Below are 11,597 nucleotides of genomic sequence, written 5' to 3' on the forward strand. Positions count from 1 at the left end.
TGTAAACCAATCAATGATACACCTTAGTGAAATACAAGGACTTTTTTTTACTTTGCTTGCTTGCTTGCCATTTCCCTTTATGGATAATGGTAAGAAACTACATGTGAAGACTCGCTGCCATTAAATTTCTGTGTGATATTGTGAACTTAGTATGTTACATGTTTGAGTCATCCTTTTGTTGTTTTATTTTCAATAAGAGTCACTTTTATTTCTTCACTAAACTTTATGCCATTTTAAGGCATAAGAATTTACATGAAAGAGTGTTAAGAATTTACTCCAGAATCATTCATATTGTTGAAAATAGTAGAAATTAAAGGATATGTAAAATCAGAATGAGTACGGTGACCTATATATAGGTATAATCAGAATATTTCTTTTGTGTGTGTGTGTGTGTGTGTGTGTGTTCCCCATGGAAATCAACTCTGCAAATATGTCAGATGTTAGAACTCATACTTCCATATACATTCTCTTCTCACAACTCTACAAGATAGTTATTATTATTCCACTTCATGGGAATAAATTAGATTTCAATGAGGTTAAATGGATTTCTCAATTCACAGAACTATTAAACTTTAGACCTAGAATCCAAATATCTTTCTGACACAAAAACCATGATATAAAAATTGAAGATTAAAGTCTTAAAGCATTTGAGTTTATAACTATGGTAGTAGTTTAGAATATATACAAGATTCCTAAATAATGGTAGTGGCAATAGAAAAAAGAAAGAGAAATGAGTATGATATAATGATATAAGACTCTGTCAGCCAATTCTTGTGCTGCTATAAAGAAATACCTGAGGCTGGGTAATTTGAAAAGAAAAGAGGTTTAATTGTCGCATGGTTCAGCAGGCTATAAAAATAAGAAAGTGCAGCACAGCATCTGCTCCTGGTGAGCTCCTCAGGAAGCTTTTAATCATGGTGGAAAGCAAAGGAAGAACAGGCATGTTACATGCTGATAACAGGAGCAAGAGAGAGAGAGGAGTGGGAGGCCCAGACTCTTTTAAACAATCAGATCTCATGTGACCTAACTGACCAATAACTCACTTATCACCAAGAGTATGGTGTCAAATCATTCTTTAGAAACCCACCCCCATAATTCAATTACCTCCCACCAGGCTCCACCTTTAACATTGGGAATCACATTTCAACATGAAATTTGGAAGGCACAAACATCCAAACCATATCATTCTGCCCCTGGCCCCCCAAAATCTCACGTACTTCTCACATTTCAAAATAGAATCATGCCTTTGCAATAGTCCCTCAATGTCTATTGTTACAGCATTAACTTAAAAGTTCAAAGTCCAAAGTTTGATCTTGAGATGAGTTTGTTCCTCCTATAAATTCAAAAACAAGTTATTTACTACCAAGATACAATGGTGGTACCAGCATTAGGTAAACATTTTGACTGCAAAAGGCAAATGTCAGTCAAAACAAAGGGGCAATTGTCCCCACAGAGGTCTAAAACCCAATAGGACAGATATTAAACCTTAAAGCTTCAACATCATCTCCCTTTGTTCCTTGTTCTGCATCTTGACTACCCTGGTGAGAAGAGTGGGCTCTATGGTTTTGCAGAGTGCAGCCCCCATGGCAGCTCTCAAGACTTGGAGATGAGTGCCTACAGCTTTTCCAGGCTCTATAGGTAAGTTGCCATTGGCTCTACCATTCTGGTGTCTGGAGAGCAATGGCTTTCTTCCCACAGCTCCACTAGGCAATGTCCTGCTGAAGACTCTTTGTGATGGTTTCAACTCCACATTTGCCCTTTCCACTGTCCTAGAAGCGATTCTTAGTTTGAGCTCCACCCCTGTGGTAGACTTCTGCCTGAGTACCTAGGCTTTCTCACACATCCTCTGAAATATAGGTAGAAGCTGCCAAGCCTTATTCACTCTTGCATTTTATGCACCTGCAGACTTAACACCACATGAAAATCTTCAAGACTTATGACTTGGACTCTCTAGAGCACCAATCTGAGATGTACCTGAGCTCCTTTGAGCCAAGGCTGGAGATGAAATGGCCAGGATATAAAGAACAGTGTTCTGAGGCTGAGCAAGTCAGCAAGCAGTGTCTCAGGCCTGGCCCCTAAATTTTGTTCTTCTAGGCCTCTGGAGCTGTGATGAGAGGGGCTGCTTCGGAGTTTCCTGAAATGCCTTTGAAGCCTTTTCCCTATTGTTTTGGATATTAGCACATGACTTTCTTTTAATCATGCTAATAGCTCTAGCAAGTGGTTGCTCACAATCTGCTTGGATTCATCTCCCAAAAAAAGTCTTTTCTTTCTGTGCCACATGGCTAGGCTGTGAATTTTTCTTTTTCTTTCTTTTTTTTTTTTTTTTTTAACTCTGCTTTCTTTTTAAATGTAAGTTCCAACTTTAAGTCATTCCTTTGCTTCCTTATCTGATAATAGGCTATTAGAAGCAGCCAGGCTTCCTTTGGAACACTTTACTCCTTAGAAATTTCTTCCGTAAGATACCCCTAGGTCATCATTTTTAAGTTCAAACTCCCATAGATTCCTGGGACATTAACACAATGCAGCCAAATTCTTTGCTAGGACACAATACAGGTGACCTTCCTCCAGTGTCTAATGACTTCCTCATTTCCATCTGAAACTTTGCCAGCTCAGCCTTCACTGTGTATATTTCAATCAGCATTTTGGTCATAACCACTTAGCAAGTCTCTAAGAAGTTCCAAACTTTCTCTCACCTTCCTGTTTTCCCCTGAACCCTCCAAACTCTTCCAACCTCTGCTCATTGCCCAGTTCCAAAGCTGCTTTCACATATTCGGGTATCTTTAGAGCAACACCCCACTTCTCAGTACCAGTTTTCAGTATTAGTTTGTTCTTGTGTGTCAGATAAAGAAATACTTGAGACCGAGTAATTTATAAAGAAAAGAGTTTTAATTTGGCTCCTGATTCTGTAGGCTGTATAAGAAGTATGCAGTTGGGATTTGTTCCTGGTTAGGGCCTCTGAAAGCTTATAACCATGGTGGAAGGTAAAGAGGGAGCAAGTGTGTCACATAGTGAGAGTGAGAGCATGAGAGAGAGATGGGGGAAGGTCTCAGACTGTTTTAAACAACCAGATCTCACATGAACTAACTGAAAAAGAACTCACTTATCACCAAGGGGATGGTGCTAAACCATTCACGAAGGATCTAACCTTATGACACAATCACCTTCCATCAGGTCCCACCTTCTACCAGGCCCCACCTCCAACACTGTGAATTATATTTCAATATAAAAATGGGAGGAAACATATATACCAACCACGTTAATGATCCACAATGAAATGATACTCAACCACCCACCAAACTGTTTTTTCCTCAGAAATATGGATTTTAGCAAATGGCACCATTATCTGTTTGTTCAATCTAAATATAATATTAAACACACACACATAAAAGGAAATTCCAAAAGTTTCTTAATGACTCTCTTTGGCTAACTATATATTCTGTCAGAGAGTCTGCAATAATCTATTTCCAAACTGCAGGCTTTCCTAATTACATTTCAAAAATATCCTTGAAAAAGTTAAAGTTGAATAGTTAAATTTTGTTTGTTTGTTTGTGTTGGTTTTGAGACAAAGTCTCACTCTGTCACTTAGGCTGGAGTGCAGTGGCATAATCTTGGCTCATTGCAACCTCCACCTCCTGGGTTCAAGTGATTCTCCTGCTTCAGCCTCCCAGGTAGCTGGGATTACAGGTGTGGCCACCATGCCTGGCTATTTTTTTATTCTATTTTTTTGTATTTTTAGTAGAGACAGGGTTTCACCATCTTGGCCAGGCTTGTCTCACACTCCTGACCTCAAGTGATCTGCCCACCTTGACCTCCCAAAGTGCTGGGATTACAGGCGTGAGCCACCACACCTAGCTGAATAGTTAAATTTGGGATAGTGAAGCTTTATATTCCATTCCATTCCATTAACAGAGGGAAAGGGTAATGCAATGCCAACTCATCCAACGACTCAATCCTATTTTGCCTAAATATCAGGAAAACAGCTTAAAATATCCAAATATTCACTATTATGTATTAAATATTTTAAAACTTTCCTTTCTATCAACACAAGAAAGTACTGCATGCATGGTAGATTGGATGTGTACCTCCAAACTTCGGCCTTTAAACTTAACCTCAGTAAACACATTTTATGTTGTTCATGTTTCTAATGTTTGAGACTTCCTATGTCTCTGTGTCTCACCAAGCTTCTTCGCTAACTTTTGCAAGTTCTTAGAATATATTTTCACATTTCCTTGAGGTAGGGAATATTATATGTATGCTAAACAACATACTTAATGATCATAAATATGAGACTGATTCCAACTGGGAAGACAGTAGAACTAAGTTTGCAGAGTAGTCCACAGGCTGTGCTTAGAAATTTGCACAATCATGTTTTGGGGATTACCTGTGTCTCAGTCTGCTGGGGTTGCTATGCCAAAAACAACAGAAATTCATGTTCTCACAGTTCTGGTGGTTGGAAGCCCAAAATCAGAGTGTCAGGATAGTTGGGTTTTAGTGAGGGTCCCCTTCCTGACTTACTGTGTTCTCCTTAGAACTGCCTTATTCCTGTGTTCTCACATGGCCTTTCTTTTTTGTGCACACCAAAAGAAAGATATTCCTGGCCTCTTACTATCTTTCTACAAGGACATTAATCCTATGGAAGTAGGGCTGTACCCTTATACCTTCATTTAGCCTTAATTACCTTCATAGAAGGCCAATCTCAAAATACAGTCTGACTGAGAATTGGGACTTCAAGATAGGAATTTTGTGGGAACACAAGCATCCCATCTATAAAAACCTGGAAATTGAAATTTATTATAGCATTTTTCAGTACAAAAATGTAAGTTTTAGACAACCATTATTTCAAATATGCGATTGGAAATATTCAGAGGATCAAAAATCAGATCACCAGGTATACCAATGCATATAGGAGTTTTGCACCATCTCCATCTCTCATCTGGATTAATGCAACATCCTCCGTACTGGTCCCTGCAATACTTAAAACTTCACAAGAGTTTCCCATTTAACTTCCAAAGATATTGTAACTGTTTCATATTCAGCATGGTCTTGCTCCTCCCTGCTGGTCTCTGCAGCTCCACTTCTTGTCTGCCCACAGTCGCCTTCTATGTGTTTATGCCTTCAGTCACAAATTGATGCTATAACTCAATTTTTGCATGTTCCTTTCACTTTACTGAAAGCACCATTTTCTTTACGTAACTGATTCTCTTTCTCTATTCGGTTAGCCAAATGCCTGTTTCTGACTACTGTACTGGGACTTGCATGCCATATTGACCAATAAGATAAGAACCTTCCCACCTGCTCACACACGTGACAATATTTTACACTCCTTCACACTTCTTCTGTCTTAGCTTTTTTTGTGAGTTTTATGTTATGATTATTTTTCCCACATTAAGTTGAGAAAACCTATAATACCTACTTATCAACTATTTTATTTCTAGTGCTTTTCACAGACTGAACAATCTGAACCATAACAGGCATTCAATAAAAAATTAATAAATTAATAAATGAAGAAAATAATTAAATATTAATATATAGATATCACAGCACTTGGTTGTTAATTTCATGCAGTAGCAAATAAAACAGTTTAAAATATTAAAAGATTAATATCCAAATTAAAGTGACCATTATGACAGCTGATGAGAAAACTGGACAGGCTAAAAGTTAAGATGCTTCTTGGGAATTTTTAAGAGATGGATTTGGATGGGTAAAGTGGGGCAGGGGGATTTAAGAACATATACAAGCAAGAATTCATCATTGTTAACTTTTTTGTTAATATTCTCTACTAATTGTATGTACTTACTATTATGTGTCAGGCATGGGGTAAGCAGTTTAAATGTGTTTATCATCTAATAATGAGATGTGATTGGTTTTATATTTCTCATATAGATAGGAAAAGTGAAGCTCATAGAGGTAAAGTCACAGTCCCTAGGTACTTGACCTGAAAGGGTGGGGCCTCCTGAATGCTGGGTCCTTCTGAAAAAAAAAATTGTCTAGTCTTCAGCTCTTTGCTATTATAGGAAGGAGACATTGAATGATGAAATGCAATCAGACTAGAAGTGTTATTTAAAAATAGCAAAACAGCAGCAATAACAGTTCATAATTTTAAAAAGTACTTTCAAATTATCTCATGGGATACTCATAGCAACCCTGTTAGATGAATGAGAATTGTGACTCTGAAAAAGAACCAATTAGGATTTTTAAAAATTCCAATTCTTCTATCTACCAACACTGCTGGTTTCAAAGAATAATGCATTTTTAATTAAGTTGGTCTTTATTGGGACTTAGAACTCTATCATTTCCTGTTTGCTTGAAATGTACCAGTATAAAAAGGTGAGTATTCATTTGACAGGAAGAGTAGTGCTGAGTCCTTGCTGCACATCGGAATCACCATGGGAACATGAACATATTGAGATCCATCAACGCTATGCTATGCAATCCTATCAGGATTTTTGAGATACGGTAAAACTCAGAATAAAAAAAATGAGATTTCTGCTAGATCTAATCTTTGGCACTAATGACATATTTGTGACAGGTTTATTTTGGCCTTATCCTGTGTTATTTTCTCCAGCCCAATATCCTACTTGATATTTGGCATTCTATTTAAGAAAAATAAAAGATCATAGAAACAGCCAAAGGATAATGCATATATATATATAATTCCTTTCTCATATTAGAAATTTTATCCCCAATTCTGCTGTCTTTGTCCTTGTCCATTTTACTTTTGCAATGTAATTGCAAATATAGCATTAACAGTAAATATAACAGATATTGATATTTTATTTTTATTGATGGGTATCTGAGACAAAGATTAAAATTGTATACATTAATTCAATAACTATTTGTTGAACACTTATTGTAGGTTCAACACTGTGAAAGGTGCTAGAAATACAAAGTCAAATAATATGTGATCTAGATCCTGAAGGGCCTTAAATTTTATTAACACAAAATTCCATTAAAGTGTAGCAGGTAATGTGAAAGTATTCTGTGCAGGGCACAGTTTGAGCAAAATGTAGGTTAGAATTAGGAGGTGGTATAGTATTTAAGGCAAAAAAAAAAAAAACAAACAAAAACTGTGAGTTTGGACAGTCAAAGTCATACAACTTTTTATTGCTCTAATAATGATTAGTAGCCACTTCTTACTAATTTTAATCCAAGATTTTCTATTTTATTATTGTTAAGTTTTATGGATATGGGAGCTAGTTGAAGTGGATTAGGTAATAAAGTTAGACAAAAGTAGTTGACGTGGCACAGAGGAAAAAAAATCCTCAAAAAGAATTCTACAGATAAAAGAGATATAAGTTTGTAATGTAGAGAGAGAATAACACAGAGAAAAGAGACAAAAATGAATCTGAGGTAGCAAGCCAGGTAAACTTGTGGGATCTGTTTTCACACCTGAACTTGGGTTGAGGACTTGATATTGGGGAGAAACTCTCTTGCCTTGAAAGTGCCATCCCTAAAGAAATATACATGTATGTTCAAAGTGGACTGCAAACCACTCAATGCAATAAGTCTATTTTCAATTTTAATCACTCACTCAACCTATTGTTGCCACTGAGGAGGTACCGATAAAAACACTCCTACTTCCCACTTAGGTTCTGAACTAATTGAGAGACAAAAGTAGGACTGGTAGATGAAGACCAAAATATCTACTTTATCACTGACAGGGCAGAGTTGGAGGATAGAGCCTAAAAGCACTTCCTGACCCAAAACTCAGGATTAGAAAGACCCACCCACCCAGTCGCAGGATGGACAGGGACATACTCCTTCTGTGGCACCTTGTTTCCAAGAGGAAAAAGATGAAGTTGATCACATCATTTTATTTTCCCAGTATATATCATTCAGATAAATTATAGCTCCCTCTCAGGGGCTGAGGGTAGGAGCATTTTTAGAGGAGTCTGTCTATAAGTCAGAGACTCTGTCTAATATTTTTGTGTCTCTTACAACATGCTTTTCACATATCTCTTACAATGTGTTTATCATGTTTTCCTGCAAAAAACAGAATATTCTACTAAAAATATTTTCATCATTAAGGTTGTTGATTATTTCACTGAATAAAAGTTCTGGAAGGAGGCAGTTCCAGAATCATTGATTCAGTAGCTCAGTAACTGAAGAATGTAATTTTCTGTTATTGCTTTGGGTTCACAAAGTTGTCCCAATAGACTTGCCAAAGTGCCAAGTCTTCATGTGACAGCATCCATAAGCTCAAGGGAATTAAGTGGTTTTCTTTTTGTGTTTCTTTTTTATTTTATTATTTTTTTTTGAGACAGAGTCTCGCTCTGCGGCCCAGGCTGGAGTGCAGTGGCCCAATCTCGGCTCACTGCAAGCTCCGCCTCCCGAGTTCACGCCATTCTCCTGACTCAGCCTCCCAAGTAGCTGGGACTACAGGCGCCCACCACCTTGCCCGGCTAATTTTTTGTATTTTTTAGTAGAGACGGGGTTTCACCGTGTTAGCCAGAATGGTCTCGATCTCCTGACCTTGTGATCCGCCCGTCTCGGCCTCCCAAAGTGCTGGAATTACAGGTTTGAGCCACCGCGCCCGGCCTTTTTGTGTTTCTTTACTTTTACTTAAATAAGCGAGTGTTATCTTTCCCAGAAGCCCCACATCAGCTGTTTTCTGACGTCTCAGTCACTGTAATTTGTCATTTCCTAAATCTTATCAGGTAACAGATAACTGGAAATGGAATTACTACAATTGACTGAGACTCATCATAGTGTATCCTTGAACCTAGTGGAGGAAACTTATCACTCCTGAGGTCATTGTTGCTCTCTGTATATCCGAAAAGCGGTAAAATAAATCAGAATTCTTTTGGCAAGGAAATTAAGAGCTTGAGTCATATTTATCAAATCATATTTTTGTTCCCTCTGCCCTATTTATCTTCCTATAAAAAATATTCAGTTTGGGGATTAATGTAATATTATTAATGTATGGATAGAGTAAAATGCTGATGTCTGTAAATAGTGCTTTATGCAAATGCAAAATATTAATACAATTCAATTTTAGGTAATGTTGAATTATTCCAACATAAATGAAAATTAAAACATTGTCATAATTAATTTAACCAACTAATCAAACAGAATGTCTTTGAAAAATACTGTTGCCGGCCGGACACGGTAGCTCACACCTGTAATCCCAGCACTTTGGGAGGCCTAGGCAGGCAGATTACGAGGTCAAGAGATTGAGACCATTCTGGCAAACATGGTGAAACCCTATCTCTAATAAAAATACCAAAATTAGCTGGGCTTGCTGGTGTGCACCTGTAGTCCCAGCTACTTGGGGGGCTGAGGCAGGAGAATTGGTTGAACCTGGGAGACTGAGCTTGCAGTGAGCCGAGATCATGCCCCTGTACTCCAGCCTGGGTGACAGACCCAGACTCCATCTCAAAAAAAAAAAAAAAAAAAAGAAGAAGAAGAAGGCTGGTCGCAGTGGCTCACGCCTGTAATCCCATCACTTTGGGAGGCCAAGGCAGGTGCATCACAAGGTCAGGAGATGGAGACCATCCTGGCTAACAAAGTGGAATCCCGTCTCTAATAAAAATACAAAAAACGAGCCGGGCATGGTGGTGGGCGCCTGTAGTCCCAGCTACTCGGGAGGCTGAGGCAGGAGAATGGCGGGAACCTGGGAGGCGGAGCTTGCAGTGAGCAGAGATCACACCACTGCACTCCAGCCTGGGCGACAGAGCCAGACTCCGTCTCAAAAAAAGAAAAAATGTTGCCTATACAATTGAATCATTTGGCCATTTCATCCTTTATGAACAAAATATTCCTTCCTTTTTCTTCAAGCAGTCATCTAAAACAAACATGTAATATAAAATAAAAGTTTCTTTGTAATATATCAAAATACAGATGTATATCTGAAATTCTGTATTTTCAACACAAGGATATAGAGGAAATTTCCACATATATTATGGTAAAATGAGTCCGAATTAAGTTGTTAATTAATTAATACTATATCACATTATGACTGATTATAAAACTTGACCAAGGAACAATATAGTAGCTATCTTCAACTTTCAAGTGTAAATAAAAAATAATCACTTTTTGATTTAAACAAAGCTTTTGCAAAATGTGTTTAATGTAATTGGTATGCTTTAAACAGGATGTTGCAAATGTTCAGAATACCATGCGGTTAGGTGATTACCACAGGTCTTTGGTTCTTAATTATCCATAGGAAGGCCAAATGAATCAGTAGTCAAATGAGGGCAATTATCACATTTACAGAAGAACATGACTCTCTGGATGAAGCTTTCCGCAAGTCTCATTTGCTATTACAAAGTCAGTAGTAGAGCATTTCAATACAAGTGAGGTTTGAATGATGCAATATAAGCCAAATGCTGTCAGTTTGGGGGCTGCAGACAATATGGTACAGAGTCACACATGTTTTCCAAAGTTTATTTTGGCAAATTTCTGAATATAGGAAGTGTGATAATTTCATTCTGAAAGGCTTACTTGTGAGAACAGAAACGACTGTTATTATAGATTCATCTAAGATATATCATTTCATTAAGGCACAAGTAAGGAAGGAGGATTAGAAGAACTTCCAGTTGTAAATTGCCCTCTTCCTCTTCATTGCCTTGCTGTGTAGAATATACTGAAAAGATTTTCTGTCTGAAGTAGCTGTAAAAATGTAACCCACATGTCCCAAACGTCCAGCTAAATAAACTCTCTGTGGCAATTAGCATATGTGTGTGCAGTTAGAAATCAAAGAGAAATATAGCCTTTTTCTTCTAAAAAGTATGCTTTGCTATTAATCAAGAGTAATGACTCTCAGCAGCACTGTTTTAGTAGCAGTTTTAAAGATTAAAAATATAATTGACTCATTGATGCCTTGGATGTCCAAAAACTTCTTATGAGTCAGTATATTAAATACCTAATTATAGGCAATGATAATTCTTTTCCTGAGACATGTCCCAGCAATGTTTTGGATTGTAAAAGGAAATAAAAGGACTAGGAATAGCTACATGACTCATGTTTTAAAATGAGTGCCTCTTTTCCTATGGAACAGATTAGCTTTTCTAAATAGCCACTAGTACCAGATGCTGTTTGATTAATCCTATGATATGGGAAGAACCTAAATTATATCCAGATTTCAATTACTCTCATTAGAATTGATACTTTTCTTTATCATAACAAAAAAAGTCAAAACTCAAACATCACTCACAACTCGCCACCAACTTCAACATCAACAAGAAGAATTAGCAAAAGGGTATTTGCATAAACACACACACACACACAAACTACATATATATCTGTGTGTGTTGTCCAGTTTATATACACACACACACATATGTAAACTATATATATATATAAACTATATATGTGTGTGTTGTATAGTTTATATACACACATATATGCGTATATATATATAAACTACATATATATGTGTGTTGTGTAGTTTATACACGCACACACACACATACCTGTCAAGGGACATGCAATTATTGAGAAAGATGAGATATGTCACTACAGACAAGATAACAAGAGGTAAAGGGTTTTGACTGAGGTTCTAAAGCCATTGAGATTTTATATTATCTAGGGTCCAAATTTTTTTCAAATCCACCTAAATTTATATTCTCTTCTCCCTTCTGCCAATTTTTGTCTTG

The sequence above is a fragment of the Mandrillus leucophaeus genome, unplaced genomic scaffold (genome assembly GCF_000951045.1).
Source record: "Mandrillus leucophaeus isolate KB7577 unplaced genomic scaffold, Mleu.le_1.0 Scaffold606, whole genome shotgun sequence".
NCBI classification, from domain to species: Eukaryota; Metazoa; Chordata; class Mammalia; order Primates; family Cercopithecidae; genus Mandrillus; species Mandrillus leucophaeus.